The sequence below is a fragment of the Schistocerca piceifrons genome, chromosome 2 (assembly GCF_021461385.2).
Source record: "Schistocerca piceifrons isolate TAMUIC-IGC-003096 chromosome 2, iqSchPice1.1, whole genome shotgun sequence".
Classification (NCBI taxonomy): domain Eukaryota; kingdom Metazoa; phylum Arthropoda; class Insecta; order Orthoptera; family Acrididae; genus Schistocerca; species Schistocerca piceifrons.
The window spans coordinates 266,286,172-266,312,888 of NC_060139.1; the positions used below are offsets into that span (position 1 = coordinate 266,286,172).

Here is a 26,717-nt window from a genome sequence, read left to right on the forward strand (position 1 = left end):
GGCGTGAGGAGGACGTCCAAGCCACGGGAAGAGGTTTTAAGGCCCGAAGCTTGTTGTCTGTAAGTGCAGCCCAATCGGCATGCCACAGCGATAAAATGCGCCGACAAATGACCCTGCTAAAATCGGACGAAGGGACACAACAAGAAGCTGTCCGAGGCTGGAGGACCGCAGCCTTGGCCGCGGCATCTGCAGCTTCGTTCCCAGGGATACCGACATGGCCAGGAACCCACATAAAGCTAACCGGAGAACCGAAGTCCACCAGCTGCTGAAGAGAGCGTTGGATCCGGTGTACGAAAGGGTGAACCGGGTACGGATCACTGAGGCTCTGGATGGCGCTCAGGGAATCGGAGCAGATGACATAAGCAGAATGTCGGTGGCGGCAGATGTAAAGAACAGCCTGGTAGAGGGCAAAGAGCTCAGCTGTGAAGACCGAACAATGGCCATGGAGCCGGTATTTGAAACTTTGTGCCCCGACAATAAAGGAACACCCGACCCCGTCATTGGTCTTAGAGCCATCTGTATAAATGAAAGTCATGTCGATGAACTTCGAACGAAGTTCCAAAAAACGGGAGTGGTAGACCGAACCGGGGGTAACCTCTTTTGGGAGCGAGCTGAGGTCAAGGTGAACGCGGACCTGAGCCTGGAGCCAAGGTGGCGTGTGGCTCTCGCCCACTCGAAAGGTTGCAGGGAGTGAAAAATTAAGGTGTTGAAGGAGGCGACGAAAGCGAACTCCAGGGGGTAGGAGGGCAGAGACATACAACGCGTATTGACGGTCAAGAGAGTCGTCAAAAAAGGAACGATAAGACGGATGGTCGGGCATTGACAGTAGCCGACAGGCATACCGACAAAGCAGTATATCGCGCCGGTAGGTGAGTGGCAATTCGCCAGCGTCAGCATGAAGACTCTCTACGGGACTAGTATAAAATGCTCCGATCGCAAGTCGTAAACCCCGATGTTGTATGGAGTTGAGGCGGCGTAAGATGGATGGCCGTGCGGAGGAGTATACGAAGCTCCCATAATCCAGCTTGGAGCGGACGATCGACCGATATAGACGAAGTAGGACGGTTCGATCCGCTCCCCACGACATACCACTGAGAACACGGAGGACATTTAAAGAACGGGTACAACGGGCGGCCAAATGTGACACATGTGGAGACCAGCTAAGTTTCCTGTCAAATGTAAGGCCAAAAAATTTTGTTGTCTCCACGATTGGGAGAGCAACGGGACCGAGTCGTAAGGACGGTGGGAGAAACTCTTTGTAGCGCCAGAAGTTAATACAGACCGTCTTCTCGGCAGAAAAACGGAAGCCATTGGCGACACTCCACGAGTAAAGGCGGTCAAGAGAACGCTGAAGACAGCGCTCTAGGACACGTGGACACTGCGCGCTGCAATAGGTGGTAAAATCGTCCACGAAAAGGGAGCCTGATACATCAGCTGGGAGGCAATCCATTATTGGATTGATCGCGATGGCGAAGAGAGCGACGCTCAAAACTGAGCCCTGTGGCACCCCATTCTCCTGGCGAAAGGTGTCGGACAGGACAGAACCCACACGTACCCTGAACTGTCGATCCATTAAAAAGGAACGAATAAATAGAGGGAGGCGTCCGCGAAGGCCCCATGTATGCATGGTGCGGAGAATGCCCGCCCTCCAACAGGTGTCGTAAGCCTTTTCCAAATCAAAGAACACAGCCGCGGTCGGGCGCTTCCGCAAGAAGTTATTCATAATGAAGGTCGACAAGGTAACCAGATGGTCAACAGCAGAGCGGCGCCTACGAAACCCACATTGTACTGTACATTGGTAAGTAGGCGTCGAGACTCGAGCAGCCAAACCAATCGAGAGTTAACCATTCGCTCCATCACTTTACAGACGCAGCTGGTAAGCGAGATAGGTCGATAACTGGAAGGCAAGTGCTTGTCCTTCCCCGGCTTAGGAATCGGGACAACAATAGACTCGCGCCAGCATGCGGGAACATGTCCCTCAATCCAGATGCGATTGTATGTACGAAGAAGAAAACCTTTACCCCCAGGAGAAAGGTTCTTCAGCATCTGAATATGAATAGAATCAGGCCCTGGAGCGGAGGACCGTGATCGGCCAAGTGCGTTTTCGAGTTCCCGCATGGTGAATGGGGCATTATAACTTTCACAATTCGAGGAGCGGAAGTTAGGTGGCCTAGCCTCCTCTGCCTGTTTGCGGGGGAGGAAGGCAGGGTGGTAATGAGCGGAGCTCGAAACCTCTGCGAAAAAGCGGCCGAAGGCATTGGAGACAGCCTCAGGGGCCACAAGGACGTCATTCGCGACCTTCAAGCCAGAAACTGGTGAGTGGACCTTAGTGCCAGATAGCCGGCGCAGGCTACCCCAGACAACAGAAGAAGGAGTAAAACTGTTGAAGGTGCTTGTGAAAGCAGCCCAGCTGGCTTTCTTGTTTTTTTGATAATACGACGACACTGAGCACGTAATCGTTTATAATTGATATAATTCGCCACTGTAGGGTGGCGTTTAAATGTGCGTAAAGCACGTCGACGAGCACGTAAAGCGTCTCTACATGCTGCGGTCCACCAGGGGACCGGTACGCGACGTGGAGAAGAAGTAGGGTGAGGGATGGAATATTCAGCAGCAGCGAGAATGACTTCCGTGAGGTGTGCGACCTGACGATCGCAGCTTGTGAAGGTTTGATCCTGAAAGGTCGCCCTGGAAGAGAAGAGCCCCCTGTCTGCCTTGGAGATGGTCCAACTAGAGGAGCACGGAGAGGGGGTATGCTGCAGGAGATGGATAACACACGGGAAGTGGTCGCTCGAATATGTATCAGAAAGTGCATACCACTCAAACCGGCGTGCAAGTTGGGGAGTACATATAGAGAGGTCTAAATGGGAATATGTGTGAGATGTGTCCTAAAGAAAAGTAGGGGCGCCAGTATTGAGGCAGACAAGATTGAGCTGGTTGAAAAGGTCTGCTAACAAGGAGCCCCTCGGGCAGGATGCTGGAGAGCCCCAAAGGGGATGGTGGGCATTGAAGTCTCCAGTTAACAAAAATGGTGCAGGTAGCTGAGAAATAAGTTGCATCATGTCTGCCCTGGTAACGGCAGATGACGATGGAGTGTAAACGGTACAAAAGGAAAACGTAAAAGTGGGGAGAGTAATGCGGATGGCAACTGCCTGCAGGCCGGTGTGCAACGTGATGGGATCGTAGTAAATATCATCCCGGACCAGCAACATAACCCCTCCATGAGCTGGGATACCTACCACAGGGGGTAGGTCAAAACGCACAGAGGTGTAGTGTGCCAAGGCAATTTGATCGCATGGGCGTAGCTTCGTTTCCTGGAGGGCTACGACGAGCGGACGGTGCAAGCGGAGCAGCAACTTCAAGTCCTCTCGGTTGGAGCGAATATTCCAGTGAAGAAGTGCCATCGTAAGAAAAGGAAGATGAAAGAAGGGGTCACCTCGAAGGCCGCTGAGGGCCTGGCTTCGAGCGAGCACTGCCGCCGCTATCAATAGGCGGACAGTCATCGTCCATTGGGTCTATAGGTTCATCGGCCATCTCGGGAGGATGGCCGGGAGGGGAAGCTTCCTCCGCCGGTGAACGGCCAGATGTACGGCTACCAGCGGTGCGGCCAGGCGAAACGGATGACGGCCTGGGGCGGCAACCGCTGGGTGGCGCAGGAGAAGAAATGCGCCGTGGCGGAGAAGGAGAACTGTGCTTCCTATGAGCCTTTTTGGAAGGACGTTTGGTGGAAGTACCGGTCGAAGGCTGGGAGGTCGAGGTACATAGGAAGGCTGCACGGGATGGTTCCTTCTTGAAGGCCCGTGCATCTGACTTCGGGGTCTTCGTCTTAGCAGAAGCTGATGAAGGGGCTGGTGTCTGTGGGGTGATGGGAGGAAGAGGAGACGTCGACCGCGCGATCTTAGCACTGGCCGAACGGACGACCGTGGTGCTGAAGGTCAGATCGCATGTCTGGGTTGCTACCTCCCTGGTAGTCCGAGGAGAGGCGAGGACAGTACTGTATTTCCCCGCTGGGAGCAGCGTGGGCTTCCTACTAGCCAATAGCTTGCGAGCAGCCGAGGTGGACACTTTCTCTTTGACCCGAATTTCTTGGATACAGCGTTCTTCCTTATAGACAGGACAGTCGCGGGAGGATGCGGCATGGTCACCCTGACAGTTCACACAACGAGGAGACGGAGGTGGACAGTCACCCTCATGGGCATCCCTGCCACAAGTGACACATTTAGCCGCATTGGAACAAGACTGTCGAGTGTGATTGAAACGCTGACATTGGTAGCAGCGCGTAGGTGTCGGGACATAGGGGCGAACAGAAATAACCTCGTAGCCCGCCTTGATGCGCGATGGCAGCTTAACACTATCGAAGGTCAAGAAAAGTGTCCGGGTCGGTACAAGGTCATTGTTGACCTTTTTCATGAACCTATGGACAGCCGTCACGCCCTGCTCAGCGAGGAAAGATTGAATCTCCTCGTCAGTCAATCCGTCGAGGGAGCTAGTATAGACTACACCACGAGACGAATTCAAAGTTCGGTGGGCCTCCACCCGGACAGGGAACGTGTACAGGAGTGTGGCCCGAAGCAGTTTTTGTGCCTGAAAGGCACTCTCAGTTTCTAGTAATAAGGTACCGTTATGCAACCTGGTACAAGATTTGACAGATCCGGCTATGGCATCTACGCCCTTCTGGATAACGAAAGGGTTGACAGAGGAAAAATCCTTTCCGTCCTCAGATCGAGAAACGACGAGGAACTGTGGGGCAGGCGGTAGTACTTTTGTCACTGGTGGCTGGTCACGTTTCCGTTTTTGGGCAGAAGTCGAAAGCGATGGAGTAGAATCCATTGCGGAGGAATCCCCCATGATTGCCAGCGTCTCTGATGGCGCGCTCCTTCCTTGTGGGGACCCTCTCAGAGGGCACTCCCGCCTTAGGTGAATGTTTACACCTCAGGTCACACCTCCCGAGAAACAGACGGAGGGACCAATCGGCATGGTCAGAAGGTATCAGCTCAGGCAATCACCCCTCCCCGGGCCTGGCCTTTACCAGGGGGTACGCGCGTGCCTTACATGTCTACCCAGGGCGGGGAATTACGCGTTACCCCGTCACCGGCTACGCGTGCGAACGCGTAGGTCGGCCTTCAGGCACGCACAGGGAGGAAGGAAGAAGAGGAAAAAGAAGAGAGAGAGGGAGAAAGAGGACAGACTGTCTCAAAAGCCGAGGCGGAGACCAGAGAAGGCAAGGAGAAGGAGGCAAGGAGAAGAAGGCAATGAGAAGGCAAGGACAAGAAGGCAATGAGAAGGCAAGGAGAAGAAGGCAATGAGAAGGCAAGGAGAAGAAGGCAATGAGAAGGCAAGGAGAAGAAGGCAAGGAGAAGAAGGCAATGAGAAGGCAAGGAGAAGTCAAGGGAAAGAGTAAGGAAGACAGTGAGGTGGAGAAGAGCAAAGAAAGGAACCAACAAAAGGAAGGAAGAAACGAGAAGTGAAACTCCAAAAAGACCGCAATTATAGGTCGTGGAACCGTCCGTCTCCGGACGCAGGCGCTAACTACCCCCGTGAGGGGGATGGACTCCTTTTAGTCGCCTCGTACGACAGGCAGGAATACCTCGGGCCTATTCTAACCCCCGGACCCGCAGGGGGAGTCGCCAGCTGTGGCAGACGGATTTCCAGGAAATTTCTCTCATCTCTACGTGGTTGTTGAGGAAACGGAAGTATAATTTTTTTATTCTGCCAATTACTACAGTCATAATGACTATAACTACCTGGCAAGCCATTAGAGAGGTATAGTGGTAAATGTGTCATACTCTGAATTTGCAGACTCGGGTCAAGTCTTGATTTTGACGAATTTATTTTCTTATACAAATATACTGTTTCGTAAAGGAGAAGCACATCTTAAACAGATCCCAAAAAATGGATATTGATGTAAGTTTCCTTCTCTGGATTTGCAGAATCGGGTTTAAGCTCGACCATCGTGCATCAGTATCTCAAACAGTTTTATTTATTTCATACAGAAGAAATGCCAGTACTATCAAACTTCGCATGTTAACTTTTGTTTCGTGTCATCGTCAGACATTATACGAGGGTAATCCCAAAAGTAAGGTCTCCTATTTTTTTTATAAGTACACAGACCTGTTTATTTCTACAATGATTGGCATCAGTTTACAGCTATTTTTCGACATAAATACCATTTCTGTCGACGCCTTTTTGTAGACGCTGTGGCAATTTTTGTATGGCCATGTCATACCAGCTCGCCGCCATGCTGTTCAGAAAGTTATGAACCTCTTCTTTCACATCGTCGTCGGAGCGGAATCGCTTTCCGGCCAAATTGTCTTTAAACCTAGGGAACAAGTGATAGTCACTGGGCGAAGTCAGAGCTATAGGGTGGGTGGGTGATTATGTTCCATTGCCCGTTTGAGTTTTTTCAGAGTCTCACAGCACCTGTCAGCGTTAATTGTGCTCCCAGTGGGCATAAAGTCGACCAACAATACCCCTTGCCGATCCCAGAAAACGGTTGTCATGACTTTACCGGCAGACTGTGTTTGTTTTAATTTCCGCGGCTTTGGCGAAGAAGGATGCCGCCACTGGCGTGGTTGTTGCTTGGTCTCAGGTGTAAAGTAGTATGCCCAGGTTTCGTCGCCCGTGATTGTTGAGTCCAGAAAGTTATCCTGTTTGGTTGCAAGGCGGTGAAGAAATGCACGGGAAGCATCAACTCTTTGCAGCATGCGTGGCACCCATCTCGCGCACACCTTCCGGTAGTTCAATGTTTCCGTTAAAATTCTGTGAGCGGTGCTTCGGGAAACCTCAGGAAGCAACGTGCAGAGATCATCCAGGGTGAGCCGCCGCTCTTCACGCATGTTTTGCTCAACCTTCAACACGGTCTCCTCAGAAATTGACGGTCTCCCGCTCGTTTGTTCGTCGTGAATTTCGGTCCGACCAGCTGCTAACTCTCTACACCACTTACGAACATTTTTGACATCCATGCACGACACACCCTACAATTCCGTCAATTGGCGATGGATTTCAATCGGCGGACTGCCATTTGCGTTCAAAAACCGAATAACTGCGCGCAATTCGCACTTCGCGGCAACATCCAACGGGAGCTCCATTCTCAACGACTGCCAAGCCAAGACTGAGCGCCTCAGCGCGGCGTGCGCGTGTTTACAAACAGCGCGTGAAGCAATCTTCATAACAGTGTGACCAACTGCCACACAAACAGAGTTCTGTACTTACAAAAAAATAGGAGACCTTTTACTTTTGGGATTACCCTCGTAATATACCCCGTTATGCACATTGTAACAATTTAACCTGCATCACACCATAACGTTAACCTATACCTATACATGGTGTCTTTCGCAAGCATTTGGATAGAACCAGGAAGAATTCGATAAACACAAGGCTTCGTTGTATCAAAGGGTGAAAACGAACCCATTTGCCACTTCTTGCACATTAAAAAATTTAATGATGAAACCCATACTTTTTTCCCGATAAAGGATATTTTACACAAGACCGCACAAGACTACAAAAGGAACATGCAGAATTATTTACAGAATGTCTGCGAACCAAGAAAATTCCCCATAATTAGAACAGCGGTGAAACTGTTGTACTTCGCAAAGTAAGAGAAGACAAAACGTTAATCAACTATAGACCTGCCAGTTTGCTCCCGTAACGTGCAACACATTACATAAAATTACCAGCAAACACAGAGGAAAAATCTGACTTTAATTAGGCAATGGAACAAGCTGGTGTTAGCAGTAGGCACATCACAATGTACAATTTCCAAAATGGAGCAATGAGTATGAATTACCACTTTATCTGCGATTAATGTACGTTAAGAAAGTTTTTCACTCAGTACATCAAAATATGTATCGGTAGCTCTACAGGAACAAGCCCTTAACTGATGTCAATCAACCATAAAACACAATCTGTTTAATAAAGAATAGCAAATATTTTAGGGGTTGAAAGTATAGACTAAATCGAATAAAATATTCCATACGACATGTGCCCAGAGATAAATCTGTTAGAATGCAATTCGAACAAATAATCAAAGCAAAGGTAAACGATATAAAGTTCACAGTAGATTTTCTTGATTCCCACGTCCAGCTTCAGTGGACTTTTGAACTCCTTTGACAACATTACTTGCAGCTCTTGTGAAGTCCTCTGGGAGTTCTTTTATGAGGGCAGCACTGTTCATATTACCAAGGATCTTGTGTTCAATTTTTCTTTTTAGACTTCGCCTTTCAGTCATCCTTACAGGTAAATATGTCAAGAGTTAACGTCCGAGGACCTAGACGGACAAGAAACGTGATCATTTCTGCCAGTCCATCTTCCGGGGAATGTGAGATTTTGATAATGTGTCAACTGACGAGTAGAACGTACAGGAATCCCGTCATGGTGGAAGAATATACCCATGCTTTTAGCAAATCAATCTATTCCAATAATGCTGGAAGTCCGTTTTCACGTAAGTCTAGATAACGGAGCCTTGCAAGACGATGCTGTAACACAATAGAATCAATCAATTTATTGGGTATCGTACCATACCACTTATGTCTGCAAAATGGCATGAAGATTTTCATCGGAGCACCAGTGTGACTTACGACTGCTACTGATACCGCCACGAGTGACAGTGGCTTCACGATTTAACATTATTAACGGGATTACTCGGCGATTTTCAGTTAACTAACCATAAAATTGGAACACCGTTACATGTACACATTCAGCGTGTGCTTCTTGAAGGATCATGTTCTACCACTTCATCCAACCTCCGTTGATTTACACCAGTCTGACGAGTTAAGTAAAAACGCGAGTAAATGCTCCTGAATCTGGTACTTTGAAGTTAGGAAGTCGTTTGTTGTATTCTCCACAAGCAGCAGGAGTGATTCCATTAAATAACCTGTACGCAAATACCTTTTTGTCATCAGTCTTCCGCTTAGTTTGGTGCGGCTCGCCACGAATTCCTCTCCTGTGCTAACCTCATCGTCTCAGAGTAGCACTTGCAACTTACGTCCTCGATTATTTACTGGATGTATTCCAATCTCTGTCTCTCTCTACAGTTTTTGCCCTCTACAGTTCCCTCTAGTTCCATGAAAGTCATGCCCTCATGCCTTAACAGATGTCCTATCATCCTGCCCCTTCTTCTTATCAGTGTTTTCCACATATTCCTTTCCTCTCCGCTTCTGCGCAGAACCTCCTCATTCCTTACCTTATCAGTCCACCTCATTTTCAACATTCGTCTGTAGCACCACATCTCAAATGCTTCGATTCTCTTCTGTTCCGGTTTTCCCACAGTCCATGTTCCACTACCCTTCAATGCTGTACTCCAGACGTACATTCTTATAAATTTCTTCCTCAAATTACGGCCGATATTTGATATTAGTAGACTTCTCTTGACCAGGAACGCAATTTTTGCCATTGCTATTTTGCTTTTGATGTCCTCCTTGCACCGTCCGTCACTGGTTATTTTACTGCCTAGATAGCAGAAATCCGTAACTTCATCTACTTCGTGACCATCAATCCTGATGTTAAGTTTCTCGCTGTTCTCGTTTCTACTACTTCTCATTACCTCAGTCTTTCTTCGATGTATTCTCAACAATACCTTAGGGAGTTGTAAATAGCCGGCCGCTGTGGCCGAGCGGTTCTAGGCGCTTCAGTCTGGAACCGGGCGACCGCTATGGTCGCAGGTTGGAATCCTGCCTCGGGCATGGATTTGTGTGATGTCTTTAGGTTAGTTAGGTTTAGGCAGTTCTAAGTTCTAGGAGACAGATGATCTCAAATGTTAAGTCCCATAGTGTTCAGAGCCACTTAAATCATTTTTTTAACTTGTAAATAAGTGCGGCATTCTGAAGCGATGCAGGAGAACTAGCCAACAGATCACAACCACAGTTGAATAATTCAATTACGTTAACTCGAGTAAGACTTCAAAACAAAAATAACAACCGATCAATAAACCCGTAGCAACTTGTGTACCAAGAAGGGAATTCAAAACTTAACTGCACAACGAATCAAAATCGGACAAATGTTACCTGGAATGTTTAATTTGAATTAGTCTATACTACCACCTCTGAAATTATTTACTATTCTTGCTGAAAAAGCCTGTATGTACATCAGCGCCACGTCTTCGATTAAGCTTCATCTGGGAAGAGGGAAATTCAAAACTGAAAGTGCATCCAGACAGCGAGGTCCCATGTCTGTGGAACTTCTGGTAACAGGCCCAGAGAAAGTCATCAGAACCAACTACGAAAGCGAAGAAGGGTCAGGTGTTTGTGGGACACATCTGAACCAACTTCGGTTTGCTGATAGCACTGACGTCATAATACCAGACGACGAGCTTTTGTATGCAGGCCAACGGAAGAAAAATGCTGGAGGGACACAAAAAGAAACTAAAAAAGCACTTAGTCTTCAGGCCACGAGTGGCCTACCGGGACCATCCGACCGCCGTCTCATCCTCAGTGGAGGACGTGGATAGGAGGGGCGTGGGGTCAGCACACCGCTCTCCCAGTCGTTATGATGGTATTCTTGACCGAAGCCGCTACTATTCGGTCGAGTAGCTCCTCAATTGGCACTACGAGGCTGAGTGCACCCCGAAAAATGGCAACAGCGCATGGCGGCCTGGGTGGTCACCCATCCAAGTGCCGACCACGCCCGATAGCGCTTAACTTCGTTGATCTCACGGGAACCGGGGTATCCACTACGGCAAGGCCGTTGCCAAAAAGAAACTAAACAGGTTTCAAAACTAAACTACGTTAAGATGTGCCTGAAACGAAATGTTTACAATTAGTGTGTTTTACTAGTTTTGGCTTATTGCAGAGAAAGGTAGACTTTTAACATTCAGTAATCATAATGTCAGATTAGTTTCCCATACCTGAGTTACAATAAAGCTCATATGTATTTACTGTCATCGGACACAGCGTATAAGGATTATTAAGCTCATGACACTAATACGTTAGCGACGCGTTTCTGGTAACCAGTGCTCATCATCAGACATGAAGGGTTACAGGGCCTTAATAGTAACTGTAGCGTAAACTTGACTATCGCTAATTTCCTTCGTTGCCACTATCTTAATAATATTTAAACGTCGTGACTGGTTTCAGTGGATACTTGTATTCCTTAAGGACTTTTGGTGCGAATCCCATTCAAAAACTGAAGATCCCTCAGGAAGAATGAGATACATATACTGAATTTACAGAGAGGCAGGAGAGAAGCAAATGCATCAGGGAAGAGACTGGAGAAGAAGATGTAGTTATGACTATGAATGAAATGGAATTGGAAGGTGGTTAGATGATACTAAACTACAAGCAGGAGCGAAGTGAATCAGTATACCTGAAGATCGTAATGGAGAAGTATGGATAAAGGCTTTAAGCAGTCATGGCTGTCAAACTCACGATGATGAGGGCCTAAAGCTGGTAGTATTTGGTTTGTTATATGGCAGAGTAACACACATTGTGTAGGCTGTAATGCCAGAGTTTGTCTATCTCCATTCAGTATGACAAAACAAGGATATAACTTAAATCATCTTTCAGAAGATACGTGTGCTTACACAGACGAATCAGTATTTAAAAAAAAAGAAAAAACTGTCAACAGCTTCGATATACTTAAATGCAAGATACACACTGTGCTGTCTTACAGTATATTCACAACCAGTTTTGATCATGGACCATCTTTACAGTGGCAAAAATATCTATTGTAATAACTTCATATGACATACAAGCTATTTAATCACTGTGAAGATTGTCTATGATCGAAACCGGTTGTGAAAAATACATAAATTGTAAGACAGCACAGTGTATATAGCGCTTTTCTCCAAGCGTATTTAAAAAGTCATGGTGATGTAATTGACTTTGGTTATTATAACGGGTGTTAAAGCTCAGTTAAATGAAACAGAAAATAAGCGAAAAAATTAAATTTTTTGTGTTACCTGTAGACTTGTTTATCAGGAAATCAACACAAAGATAAGAAATTTTCGCTTTTTATTAAAAAGAACCCTAAAATTGCCTGCTCGTTGTTTCTCTACAGGTAGAAGAATGAATTACAGTACTCTAATGTTTTAATTTGTCCGCAGCTCGTGGTCTCGCGGTAGCGTTCTCGCTTCCCGAGCACGGGGTCCCGGGTTCGATTCGCGGCGTGTCCGGGATTTTCTCCTGCCTCGAGATGACTGGGTGTTGTTGTGTCGTCTTCATCATTCATCCCCATTAAGCTCGGAGGAAGGCAATGACAAACCACCTCCGCTACGACCTTGCCTAGTACAGCGGTGCGAGTCTCCCGCATTGTCCCCTACGCTCTGTCAAGGAGTATGGGACTTCATCATCAATGTTTTTCAAAAACGGCTCTGAGCACTATGGGACTCAACATCTGAGGTCATCAGTCCCCTAGAACTTAGAACTACTTAAACTAACTTAAGTACATCACACACATCCATGCCCGAAGCGGGATTCGAACCTTCGACCGTAGCGGTCACGTGGATCAATGTTTTTATTTGGGTACTAAAAATCGCAATCTGCAATGTGTGTCACTCTGCCATATAACAAATCAAACAATACTAGCTATCAAAAATATGTTTTCAGTCCGCATCAAATGGTTCAAATGGCTGTGAGCACTATGGGACTTGAGTTCTGAGATCATTAGTCCCCAAGAACCAGAACTATTTAAACCTAACTAACCTAAGGACATCACACACATCCATGCCCGAGGCAGGATTCGAACCTGCGACCGTAGCGGTCGCCCGGCTTCAGACTGTAGTGCCTAGAACCGCTGGTTAAAGGCGCTGCAGTCTGGAACCGCAAGACCGCTACGGTCGCAGGTTCGAATCCTGCCTCGGGCATGGATGTGTGTGATGTCCTTAGGTTAGTTAGGTTTAAATAGTTCTAAGTTCTAGGGGACTAATGACCTCAGCAGTTGAGTCCCATAGTGCTCAGAGCCATTTGAACCTAGAACCGCTCGGCCACACCGGCCGGCTCAGTTCGCATCTTTAACTTACGAGACAAACTGAGTGATCATGTCAATATGTTGCAACGAAAGCTGAACTTATAGGAAAGACTTTATCTACATAAGAAAAAACCTGTAATCTGGAAAAAACATTTAAGGCAGTGTCTGAAAGGTGTGATAATACGTATGACTGCACAAATGGTTATGTCATGGGGTTACTAGGTGCAGAGGTGCTGTTGCTCATAATTCAACAGGGTCGCAGAGCTCTCCAAGAATCGTTAAGAGAATAATGGAGAATTGGAAAGTGTGCCGGCGGGCGGAGTACGTGCAAGTAGAATACCACGGCCGGCGTCTCCTTGGCGAGGCGCTGCAAGGTTGGCGGGCAGATAAGAGCCGTCAGCTGACTGCGGCAGCGCTCCTCGCCCGGGCCCTTCTCACAGATAATGGCGCAGGAGGGGTTAGGCGACCGGGACACGGTGTGAGGCGAGCCTGGCTTACCACAGGAAGTGCCGGTCCGGCCCGCGAGCTGGCCGGTGCGACGCCACGGACTCGCCCCTCGCACACGCATCCCCCTCGCAGGCGGACACCCGACCCGCGCACGCACTGCTGCAGGCGCAGCCGCGGCGGCCCGCCGGCCCTGACGTCACGCACCTGTTGGCGTCGCGCAGCGCGGAGGCCCTGGCGCGCAGGCGGCGGCACAGCGTCAGCATCTGTGGGCCGGCGAGTGCGCGCCGCCGCGCCGGGGCCCGGCCGCCGCTGATAGCGCGCGCTATCAGCCGACCCCGCCTCCCCAGCGACCTCTGTGTGAGCCGCCAGAGGCCGGACGCTCCCGCGCGCGGCCCCTCGCTCGTCACGAGCGACCCTGGCAGGCCAGCTACTGTCTCTCTAACGTCAAACGAGCTTCTGACACCAAGTCGACATTATCTGTGTTTTTGTCTGATTGACTAGTATTTATTTACATTTAGAGCTTCCGTATTTCTTTACTGCACAAGTTTTTGTGAAAGCCGAGGCTCTAGTAACAAATACCCCGTAGCTACAACCCAAGGAAGGAGCCTTACAGCAGACACCCGGTCACGAGAAGACTCTACTTCGTAAAGCGGAAGTCCGCTTCTAACCGACACGAGTGGGCAGCCTCACGTCTTTCATGTCCAAGTTTCAGCCACTGGTGGGGCGTATACATAGTTACGGCCCACCATCTCTCATTGTTCTTTCACTCAACCATCCCCTGGTGGCTTTCATTTAATCACGCAGCATTGGGGTCTGCTGTCTTCTCCAGGCAACTCTCACGAATTGCCGATGGATGTAAACGCCTGATGTTAGCGTTTTGCACACTAAGTCCCTTTTCAGAAACGGGCTTAGGCAAACTTCGCCCAGATGTTGTTATTACCTGGAACCCACGTCCCTCTCGCACTCAAAAGTAACGGTGAAACCACAGGTTTTGGAGTTCAAATGGCTCTGAGCACTATGGGACTTAACATCTGTGGTCATCAGTCCCCTAGAACTTAGAACTACTTAAACCTAACTAACCTAAGGACTTCACACACATCTATGCCCGAGGCAGGATTCGAACCTGCGACTTAGCAGTCGCGCGGTTCCGGACTGAGCGCCTAGGGTTTTGCAGTTAATGAATGCTTTTGCTGGATTGCATTCAGCACCTCCTGTGCAGAATACTTATGCACTTTGATATTATGAGCCCTGTGTAAGCTCCCCTCATATTCATAACTGACAGTCGCATACCCAGATCCTGGGTTTCCGTCGATATCACGGAAGACAATCAGATGAGGGACATATCTGTTGGAATTTCGCAAGGTGTAGGCGGGAGCTTCAATGACGATGTAGCCCTTGGTGGTAAGGCCAGCTTTGACAGTCGATTGTATCATGGCGATCGATCCTGTCAAAGTGCGTCAGCAGACACCTTTGCAAGGTAGTCTCACGCCTATTTCGACAAGGCCCTCCTGCTCTACAGTTTGCATTGGGGCCTCTGATGTAGGGGGGGGGGGGGGGGGGGGGCGGGAGTGGGCTGGTCGGGAGAACGCCTATACGCAGATGGATTGCACCAACATATTCTCTCCAGCTCCAAAATGGGGTGGGTCATTAATACACTGACTGCAGGCACTCTCTAAACGGCTGTACTGTAGGCCCCTTCCTAGCGCAGTCGAATGAAGATATTTCCGCCAGAAATCCGTTACACCTTCCACCGTAGGAGGCACCTATACAGTCCCCATCTTCACGATGTTTCTCAAGCGCGCCACCAACCTTACCGCTGTACCTGTTCCCGTAACTGCTGCTATTTGCCTATCCGCACTAGGCAATAGATTTTGTAGGCGTCTTAAGGTCGAGCCTACTACCACCTGCACCGATGGCACACCAAGCCGTCCATCCCTTTGCTTCGCATGAAAGAACGGAATGGGCGTGGTTTTCTGCAAGTGGAGTATCTGCTTCAGGAACCCTCTAATCATGACATCAACATACTTTAACTTCTTTTTTGTTATATTACTATGCTGCAGCGAATGCAGCAACCTGGACACAAGATACGTATGCAGCACTGTCAACTTCAGCCAAGGCTTTGACACACTCTAGCGACTGCCTCTCTATCATCATTTTTAAAACGAGCTTCTGACAAGAAGCGAACAATATCTGTGTTTTCGTCTGACTGACTAGTGTTTATTTACAATTAGAGCTTTTGTGAAAGCCGACACTCTAGTGACGAGTAAATATCGATATACCTGTAATCAGAAAAGAAATTTCATTCTGTCTTAAGAGCTTGCAAATAATTCGATCCTACCCAGCAGTGACAACACCATAGAGCAGATTTTAGTGGTTGTTTACTCTTTTCGTTTATATTTAGTGTGCAACCCAATATCAGTACCGAATGGTTCAAATGGCTCTGAGCACTATGGGACTTAACATCCGGGGTCATCAGTCCCCTAGACTTAGAACTACTTAAACCTAACTAACCTAAGGACATCACTCACATCCATTCGCGAGGCAGGATTCGAACCTGCGACCGTAGCAGCAGCGCGGTTCCGGACTGAAGCGCCTAGAACCGCTCGCCCACAACGGCCGGCTATCAGTACCGAGCGAGGTGGCGCAGTGGTTAGCACACTGGACTCGCGTTCGGGAGGACGACGTTTCAAAACCACGTTCGGCCATCCTGATTTAGGTTTTCCGTGATTTCCCTAGATCGTTTCAGGCAAATGCCGGGATGGTTCCTTTGAAAGGCCGGCGTCCTTCCCCGTCCTTCCCTAATCTCATGAGCCCGAAGACCTCATTGTTTGGTCCCCTCCCCCAAATTGACCAACCAACCCAACATCAGTAACGCCAAAGTCGGTTAATTTTCTTTTTTACAGGGATCTGCTTGTTCTTTACCAGCTAGTCCAGGCTGCTTTGTTCATATATGTTGCGAATTTGTACATATTTTTATACAGTACGATACACAAGGGGAATCTGCTGCTGGCAGATTTGGTGAAGTCAGCATCGCACTTGGGGTGCAGGCGACGCTGACTATTTGTAACATCGTGCCAAGGATCGATCGCAGTTCTCTGGTTTGCAATAGCATGGAAGGTCCAAACCAAGGCTCAGATGATTCTGCGACGTCATCGAACGCGAATTTTTCAACCTACGCAGTCAAGTGCAGAATTGTAGGATTCCGTTAGTTAAGTCAGGCATGAAATACGCGCAGGAAGCGGCTAATAGCGGGGTATTTGTGGCGCGTAGATAGAGGCTTTTTAGGAGAGATGAATTGCTTCCCGAAATCGTATACACAGCCACATTATTCTCACAGAATGCTCGTCCCCACAGATTGTAAAATGGAAAAGGTTAGTTGGTATCAGTAAACAGCAGCAGCATCTAAGGTAAGGCCTCAGAATTAGAATCGCTTATTGAAGGTTACTGAAGGGTCTAATGCCCAGAAAGTACTAGGAACAGAAATATGGTTGGAACCAGAAGCGAACAGCTACGAAATCCTAAATTCAGATTGGAATATTCATCGTCAGGACAGGTTAGTCGTCAATGGTTGCGGTGCCTTTATTGCAGTGAAGAATTAGATAATATCTACCGAGGTTATCACCGATTCCAGATGTGAGCTAATCTGGGTAAGTTAAGCATCAAACGATGGTAGCTCATCTGTGTGAAGAACTACAGTAGTACAGCGCTTTAGAGAGAACTTTCAGGAGTCCTTGAACGATTACAACTGGGCAGATATGAATTAGGAGTGTCATGTTATCAAAACTGGTGCCAGAGACATGGATTCATAAGTCACTATTCTGAATTCCTTTTCCGAAAATTGCTTCGATCAGATAGAGAACTAACTCGTGAATGTAGTCTTAGACCTCCTAGAAACAAACAGACTTCAACTTATCATCAAATCAGTTCACGTAGAGCAGGGTATCACTGGTCATAACACAGTGATAGCAACTCTGACTGCAGGTGTTACAAGGAATGTTACGGTAAGAGGGTAAATATTTTTGCCAACAGATTGACAGGATACAAATTTCAGAATATCTAAGTTGTCAATATCAAATATTCAGTGCTGGGGACGAAGATGTAGAGTGCAAATGAAAAAAAAAAAAAAAAAAAAAAAATCAGAAGCTTCGATCAATTAAGTTCCGAGCAAGATCTTAAGGCTGCGAAAGGCCCAACGTGGTTTAATACCCGGTGGACTACTTAAATAAAGAGACCCTCACCAAGAAGATGAACGAGGCGAAATTTAAAGCGACGAGAGCAGTGGCAGAAGCGTTCAGTGAATCTGAAATTAAAATTCGCTTTGGACGTCGGCACTCAGGTAACGCCGTTTTTCTGAACTTGGATTCAAGACTTCCTTGCAGACTAAAATAAACATATCGCTCTTAACGGAACAAAATCTACAGATGGTTCAAATGGCTCTAAGCACTACGGGACTTAACATCTGAGGTCATCAGTCCCCTAGACTTAGAACTACTTAAACCTAACTAAGGACATCACACGCAGCGATGCCCGAGGCATGATTCGAACCTGCGACCGTCGCAGCAGCGCGGTTCCAGACTGAAGCGCAAAGAACCGCTCGTCCACAGCGGCCGGCAAAAATCGACAGATGGCAAGGTAATTTTGAGGGTACCCAATATATAATACAAGTATATATATAATGATTTTATGATCTAGTATAATGCTTAGGAAGCTTTTTAAGGCTGTTCGCAGATGGTACGGTTGTCTACAGGAAGGTAGCACAGCCAGAAGGAAGTATCGATTTGCATAAAGACCTTCAGAGGATGGATGAATGAATGGCGCAGCGACTGGTAGTTGATCCTGGACGTAAAAAAATGTAACATATTGCGCACACACAGAAAAGAAATCCACTACTGTACAACTGCACTGTTGATAATAAACTGCTGGAAACAGTAACCACCGTACAATATCTAGGAGTACCTGTACGGAGCGACCTTTAGTGGAACGACCACATAAAAAAATAGCAGAAAAATCAGGTGTCAGACAGGTTCCCAGAGAGGACCTCTACATCTACGTGATTACTCTGCTACTCACAATTAAATTGGAAAATGGTTCACTGATCCACCTTCAAGCTGTCTCTACTGTTCCACTCTCGAACGGCGCGCGGGAAAAACGAGCACTTAATTTTTTCTGTGCGAGCCCTGATTTCTCTTAGTTTATCGTGATGATCATTTCTCCCTACGTAGGTAGGTGCCAACAGAATGTTTTCGCAATCGGAGGAGAAAACTGGCGATTGAAATTTTATGAGAAGATCTCGTCGCAAAGAAAAACGCCTTTGTTTTAATGATTGCCACTCCAATACACCTATCATGTCTGTGGCACTATCTCCCCTATTTCGCAATAGTACAAAACCAGCCAATCTCCTTTCAACTTTTTCGATGTCATCCGTCAGTCCCACCTGATGCGGATCCCATATACCGCACGGCAGTACTTCAGAATAAGGCGGACAAGTGTGGTGTAAGCAGTCTCTCTAGTAGATCTGTTGCTCCTTGTAAGTGTTCTGCCAATGAATCACAGTCTTTGACTTGCTCTATCCACAATATTATCTATGTGATCGTTACAATTTAGGCTGTATTGTATGTTATCCGGGGATCTAGAAATGACGAGACCCCGCCGCAGCCGCAGTGGTCCACAACCACACCACGACTACCGCAGTCCACTCCACCCCTCCGCCGCCCCACACCGAACCACTCTTGCAGGGTTATTTTGCGGTTCGGCCCCCAGGAAACGTCTCACACCAGACGAGTGTAACCCCTATGTCTGCGTGGTAGAGTAATGGTGGTGTACGCGTACGTGAAGAACGTGTTTGCGCAGCAATCTCCGACATGGTGTAGCTGAGGCGGAATAAGGGGAACCAGCCCGCATTCGCCGAGGCAGATGGAAAGCCGCCTAAAAAACGATCCACAGACTCGCCGGCTCACCGGACCTCGACACAAGTATATGGCTGACTTAACAACAGCAAGTTACACCACACGGGACGGACATTAGAGAACATTTGACACATTTTCTAGTGTCTGACCTATGTGATATAACCTGTTGTTGTTAAGTCAGCCATATACCCTTTGATTACTGCAGGGACAGTTTTGTTAATGGATTAGCGCCTGTACTTGCCACTCTTACAGCACGTATGGTTTGAAAATGGACAGCAGGCCGCTGTGGCCGAGCGGTTCTAGGCGCTTCAGTCCGGAACCGTGCGACTGCTATGGTGGCAGGTTCGAATCCTGCCTCGGGCATGGATGTGTGTGATGTCCTTACGTTGGTTAGGTTTAAGTAGTTCTAAGTTCTAGGGGACTGATGACCTCAGATGTTGAGTCCCATAGTGCTCAGAGCCATTTGAACCATTTTGAAAATGGGCAGAGGTGTCAGAAACTAATCACCATCAAGAAATAAAAAATAGCTACTTCTCAATGCAACTTATGACGAAGCTACAACCATTTATTTCAATTACAAGACAAGCTGTAGACATTTTTCACCTGCAGCATGCTGAAAATTCCTAAATGTCCCTTTTTTATGAATTGGCAGTTTCAATAATTCGGTTTCTCAGATACTGAAGAGTATTTGCCACAGTTGTGACAAAGGCCGTCTTTTATGTACTCCTACAGAAAAAAGAATTGCAAGGTGTGAGGTCTGGTGACCAGGGAGGCCAAAAGCAATGAACAAGATCTTGTTATCCACCTCTTCCAGTCCAACATTGTGGGATGGTGTCGTTAAAATAACGCCGCACCTCAAGGTGAAAGTGTGGTGAGGCACCATCGTCCATAAAAATGAAACACTGGAGTCTTCGTGAAGTTGAGGGAGCAACCAATTCTGACCATATGCAGGTATGACATTCCTGTCACAGTTTCCTCTGCAACAAAGAAAGATCCACAAACTTCGTGAACGTAAACGGCACAAAAGACATCCAGTTTCGGTGAGTCTCTTTCATGTTCGACGGCGACACCAGGATTCTGTGACCGCTCAATTCTTATATTATGGCGGTTTACTTTACCCCACACATGAAACGCCAAATCATCCCTAAAGATGAATGGTTCGGGAAAAGTGTCCTCTGAAATACTCTGGAGAACTGAAATGGAAAGTTGGTACCTTCTTTTACGTAGCCGGAACGCAATTGCTGCAGTAACTACAACTTGTAAGTCTTCATATACAGACGTCGTTTCTAAATACGCCACACCGTTCTTTGAGGAAGTTCAAATTCCTAGCTTGCCCATCTTGTGGACTTCCGAGGGCTCCGTGTGAACGCGTCTCGGATACGCTCGACATTTTCATCGGACGTGCGTGGCCGAGCTGTGCTCTTTCCTTTACATACGCAACCAGCTCCCAAGAATTTTTTATGCCAATCATAAATCTGCTTGTGCAGCGACGGCTTCTCGCTGAATAGACGTTGAAATGTACGTTGCCACTGAACAATGGATTGAGTTCGCGCACATTCCAACACAAAATGATTTGTCTTGTGGTGTAGTGTTGCTAGAAACAAACATAAGCGCAGCTGTGTCAATACTGTGAACCTTCTTCTATCCACTGATGCGTGCAACGTGTTTCAAACTTTCATAGTTGGTCTGTAATAAACAACTGAAATCTTTTCTTTCTTTTTGAGTCACCCTGAATACTACATATGCGATATGCGGAGGAATGTATCGATAAATCATTGTTCAGTTCATGATGATTCCTGACTATACCTCACTACTGACCATATGCAGGTATGACATTCCTGTCACAGTTTACTGTTGTTCATTATTACTGTTGTTCCTTTCCAAACAACAATAATTTGTTGTAGTGTAGCGCAAGAACGTAGGTATTTTGATGGGCCACTTCCTGTTCGCAGCAACAGCGCTAGTCTGCAAAGTGCTGCTTCCTGCAAGGCCGTTTCGAAAGTTTACTTCGCACATAACTGGGAAAAATTTGCTTTCACGGAAAGGTCTCTAGCCCTTAAGCCAGCTTAGTACGGCTCTACCACAGACTACTTACATTGTGGGAAGTCTGACCAATAACTTCCAGCCTGGACAGAAACCGGAAACTTGCTCTGGCGTTCACAACAGCCAAGAGGTGCAGCCCACGGTCGTGCTCACGAGCGGCTTGTTACTAGCCATCCAGTTATAGGATGCTTGTGGCTGTACGACATTATTTAACGCAAATCGGCGATGGATCTCTACCCTTCCAGAAACCAGAATTTGTTCTCCGTCTCTAATGACCTCATCATCGACGGGACGTTAAACTCTGACCTTCCTTCCGTTTTTGTCTTCAAGATCTCGTACCGCCTAAAACTATTACTCGTAGTTTCTGAGAGTTAATATTTCGAGGGAAGAAATAATGCAACGGCGAAAACTGAAAACCCACATGTTCTGCTTTACTCGAGGGGTCGCATTAACCGTTCGGCTATCCGAGCACACTTTCTGTCCGACCCAAATTCTGAACTTATCGTCCCTGTCCATTTATCTCGTCTGCTCGCAGCCTTTCCTGTATTCCCACAAGAGGTTCGGGCCCTACTGTTCATCCGGGGATATCCTAGCACTCAAGCTTACGCCTGTACAGCACTTCTGACAGTTAGTTCATTACGTGAAAGTACACACGTTAGGATCATGTACCGTCTGTATGATTGCGACCCAAAGCATGCTGGCTCGTTGTCCCAGGGCAGCGAAAGTGCCGAGGAGGCTCCCCTTCAAAGTGACTGTGTCAGGCGGCCCGCCCGAGGAATTACCGGGCGACTCATTTAGGGCACCTGGCGCCGCTTGACGCAACACGGGACGCACATTACGTCGCTTAGCCCAAGGACGGCGGGTGTTACTGTCGCCTCCACAAGAAAGGGCACCTTGCCCCTGTTGCAGGGGCCGGTGACAATGCGCGTCGTCTTAAGGCAGCACCACCAACCGGAGGAGGAGGAAGAGGGGGGGAGGGAGAGGAGAGAGAGAGAGAGAGAGAGAGAGAGAGAGAGAGAGAGAGAGAGAGAGGAGGGGGGGGGGGGGCGAGTAGAGATGAGGCATACAGGCCCTGGTCGCATCTGACTGGCTTCGATGCAGAGATTTTCACTGCTGAGATTTCAAGGCATACCAGAACGGCTACCACAGCAGTCCACTTTGGGACAGGTTTTACTGCCGTAATTATTACAAGAGCAACAGCTGTCTGCTTGGAACTTTCAAGTTCGAGAGAGAGAGAGAGAGAGAGAGAGGAGGGGGGGGGGGCGAGTAGAGATGAGGCATACAGGCCCTGGTCGCATCTGACTGGCTTCGATGCAGAGATTTTCACTGCTGAGATTTCAAGGCATACCAGAACGGCTACCACAGCAGTCCACTTTGGGACAGGTTTTACTGCCGTAATTATTACAAGAGCAACAGCTGTCTGCTTGGAACTTTCAAGTTTGCGCGCGCGCGCGCGCGTGTGTGTGTGTGTGTGTGTGTGTGTGTGTGTGTGTGTGTGTGTGTGTGTGTGTGTGTGTGTGTGTATTTGAAGACGCTCAACGGGGTCTTTTCTAAAATAATCCGACGCCACGGCGGTTTTAAAAGAAAACGCAAAAGAGCGGACTCACTCTTCTCTCTGTAATAAACATTCTTGACACAAAAATGCGACGCACCACGAAGGAATTATCCGAATGACACGAAAATAGGTAGCTGTGATATACATGTGCAGACAAACAAAGGATTACAATTTCAGAAAAAGTGGATGATTTATTCAAGAGATAGTTTCGCAAATTGGTAAAAACAAAAACGCATTTATCCGCCCGTGGCCCTAATGCAAGAAATCATTCGGCGTGAAATTGATTGACAGAGTCGCCGGATGTCCTATTGTGCGGTATCAGGCGTGAATCTGTCCGATTGGCGCCTTAGATCGTCAAACCCGAGCTGTTTCGAGGGCCCATCCCATAATACTCCAAACGTTCTCATTTGGGGGCGACCTTGGTTGTCAAGGCAGGATTCGGCGACCACGAAGTTAAGCAGTAGAGAATCTCGCCGTGTGCGGGTGGACATTATCTTGCTGAAACGTAAGCCCAGGACGGCTTGCCATGCTGGGCAACAAAACAGTTGTCGGGCCGCATGGCAGGCGACAGTCACGGTGTTATCCCACCGCTGTCGAGGGCGTTTCCAGACACGTCTTCGGTTATCATAAGGGCTCAATTCGAAGAGGGACTCATCACTGAAGGAAATTCTATTTCAGTAAATGAGATTTCAGGCCGAAGACGTGTTTAGAGACGCTCTGGGCAATGGTGGGATGCCAGCTGAGTGTCGCCCTCCTACGGCTCGACAATCCGGAGTGATGGTAGGTGGTGCCATTTATTTTCATAACAGGAGCCCTTTGCTTGTCATCCGCGGCGCTCTTACAGCACAGCAGTATATCGACGTTACTCTACACCTAGTTTTGTTGCCCTTCATGGCAAGATATCCTGCGATTACATTTCAGCAGGCAGGGCCCTCCAAAGAGCTCAGGATTTTGACGATCTAACGCGCAAATTGGACAGAATTTGGTACGATATCCCTCAGGAGGTCATCCAGCAATTCTACCAATCAGTGACAAGCCGAATAACTGTTTGCATAGGGGCCAGATGTGGACCAACGCGTTATTGACTTCCTCAATTTGCGAAACCCTTTCTCTTGGAAAAATCATCTCATTTTGGTGAACTGATAATAATTCATTTGTCGGTACATCACATCTACCGATTTCTGCCCCCATTCGGATAATTTCCTCGCGGCGCGTCGGTTTTTTTCTTTTTCTTGTCTTAGAGTGTACTTCAGGTGAATTCTTGCTTCCTTCGCTGTTTCACATATTTCGCCACAGCATTTCAAACCCTTCCAAATACCTATCGTCTTACTTACTTCTGACTACGTCTCTGTGCCAAATGTAACTACACTCCAAACAAAGCATTCGTAGGTCAGTTCCTATTCCCGCAGTATACGTACGCTGTATCTGCACATCAAAATGACAACTGAGGTATAAAGTCGACAACACCGTGGACACTGAAACGCTGCCAACAACAGTGCGACGTTCGTTGGGACTTTCGCATTACCGCTGGTTATTAAACACTTCGTGGTCAGATATTTTGCCTGTGAACCATTGAGGGCGCCCAAGATAACAGCTACACGTAATATTATTTCTGAAAAGTAACAGAACACTCGCCGCGCTACAAGAACCTCGATATTAAGAATGGAACAACGCAGAGAACAGCGAACGTTCAGTCCGTTGAGAGCATGGATTCCTCAGTCATTCTACGAATAATTTCATCGAAATTAAAAACAGTTTTGTCCGAAGGGTGGCCCAGTTAGTCGTAGTTCACAAGAATCATGGTGTAGAAGATCACAATTTCCACTATTAATTTAGAACGAAACAGCTCCTGTTGTAAGTGGTTTTGTCAGCCACCCGCGTCTGATTTCGGCCTTCAATAATGGCATTAACAAGTAGAAAAAGGATTCAGTACTTACACCATCGTCAGCTGATCAGTGGTTTATGTTGCCCACAATTATACTTAAATGTTTCTGTCATTTTAGTCACTACGAAGTTACTGAAGTAAGTAATTAGAATTATGCGTGAAATCAACCCACGTACATCTTGCAAGCGCATATTTAAGAAACTGGGAATATTAACAATAGGTTCACTCCATCTCGGTCTTTAATAACGTTAGTGTAACGCGATTCCGCAACTTTAATGTGTCCCATAGAGGCTATTCGTGAAAGTGAAAATGTATCATCTATATCCCTGGCGCATCAAAAAGTATGTAAAGTGAAGCAGTACATGGTGCCTCCCTACATGTGGGACTGGAGAAGGCGACACTACCCCGAGACCACGGGCGCCAGGTGTTTGAAACCCTCCCCCGTCTCCCTATTCAACCAGAGCATCACGAAGGCTTCTATAGAAAATGAGCAAAAGCATTTTGTGTACAAGGGGCCATGCTTCTTATACAGTCCTTTTATATGGATGATCTGGTGAGTTTGAGGCCATGTCGTGCCACAGAACTAAATTTAAGAGAGTGTAAACAGGACAATTTTAAGTAAGACAATTCATACTTTCAGATTAGTAATTTTTAAAGGCAGATTATTTTGGTGCCTCAGTGGCAACCATACTTCGTTACTATTTGGAAAGCACTCGTATATCTGTTTGTATAACAAAATAAAAACGGGTGGTATGTCTTTTATTTGTTGTTGTTGTTGTTGTGGTCTTCAGTCCTGAGACTGGTTTGATGCAGCTCTCCATGCTACTCTATCCTGTGCAAGCTTCTTCATCTCCCAGTACCTACTGCAGCCTACATCCTTCTGAATCTGCTTAGTGTATTCATCTCTTGGTCTCCCTCTACGATTTTTACCCTCCACGCTGCCCTCCAATGCTAAATTTGTGATCCCTTGATGCCTCAAAACATGTCCTACCAACCGATCCCTTCTTCTAGTCAAGTTGTGCAACAAACTTCTCTTCTCCCCAATCCTATTCAATACCTCCTCATTAGTTACGTGATCTACCCACCTTATCTTCAGCATTCTTCTGTAGCACCACATTTCGAAAGCTTCTATTCTCTTCTTGTCCAAACTGGTTATCGTCCATGTTTCACTTCCATACATGGCTACACTCCATACAAATACTTTCAGAAACGACTTCCTGACACTTAAATCTATACTCGATGTTAACAAATTTCTCTTCTTCAGAAACGATTTCCTTGCCATTGCCAGCCTACATTTTATATTCTCTCTACTTCGACCATCATCAGTTATTTTACTCCCTAAATAGCAAAACTCCTTTACTACTTTAAGTGTCTCATTTCCTAATCTAATCCCCTCAGCATCACCCGATTTAATTTGACTACATTCCATTATCCTCGTTTTGCTTTTGTTGATGTTCATCTTATATCCTCCTTTCAAGACACTGTCCATTCCGTTCAACTGCTCTTCCAAGTCCTTTGCTGTCTCTGACAGAATTACAATGTCATCGGCGAACCTCAAAGTTTTTATTTCTTCTCCATGAATTTTAATACCTACTCCGAATTTTTCATTTGTTTCCTTTACTGCTTGCTCAATATACAGATTGAATAACATCGGGGAGAGGCTACAACCCTGTCTCACTCCTTTCCCAACCACTGCTTCCCTTTCATGCCCCTCGACTCTTATAACTGCCATCTGGTTTCTGTACAATTTGTAAATAGCCTTTCGCTCCCTGTATTTTACCCCTGCCACCTTCAGAATTTGAAATAGAGTATTCCAGTAAACGTTAATAGAAGCTTTCTCTAAGTCTACAAATGCTAGAAACGTAGGTTTGCCTTTTCTTAATCTTTCTTCTAAGAAGTCGTAAGGTTAGTATTGCCTCACGTGTTCCAACATTTCTACGGAATCCAAACTGATCTTCCCCGAGGTCCGCTTCTACCAGTT

At 47.1% G+C, this 26,717-nt stretch overlaps 1 protein-coding gene across 3 annotated transcripts in view; it reads right to left on the reverse strand.

The window, feature by feature from the left end:
• Window positions 1–26,717, reverse strand: part of LOC124776297 (NAD kinase-like) — a 518,770-nt gene that overhangs the window by 317,590 nt on the left and 174,463 nt on the right. The window contains exon 1 of one of the 3 annotated variants that reach the window (XM_047251220.1): window positions 13,552–13,604. The exons of 1 other annotated variant lie outside the window; for it this stretch is intronic. The gene's annotated coding sequence lies outside the window, so the exon portion shown is untranslated. Of the gene's footprint in view, window positions 1–13,398; window positions 13,509–13,551; window positions 13,605–26,717 lie in introns of those variants that run through there. One more of the 3 variants, XM_047251222.1, reaches the window with a different exon arrangement.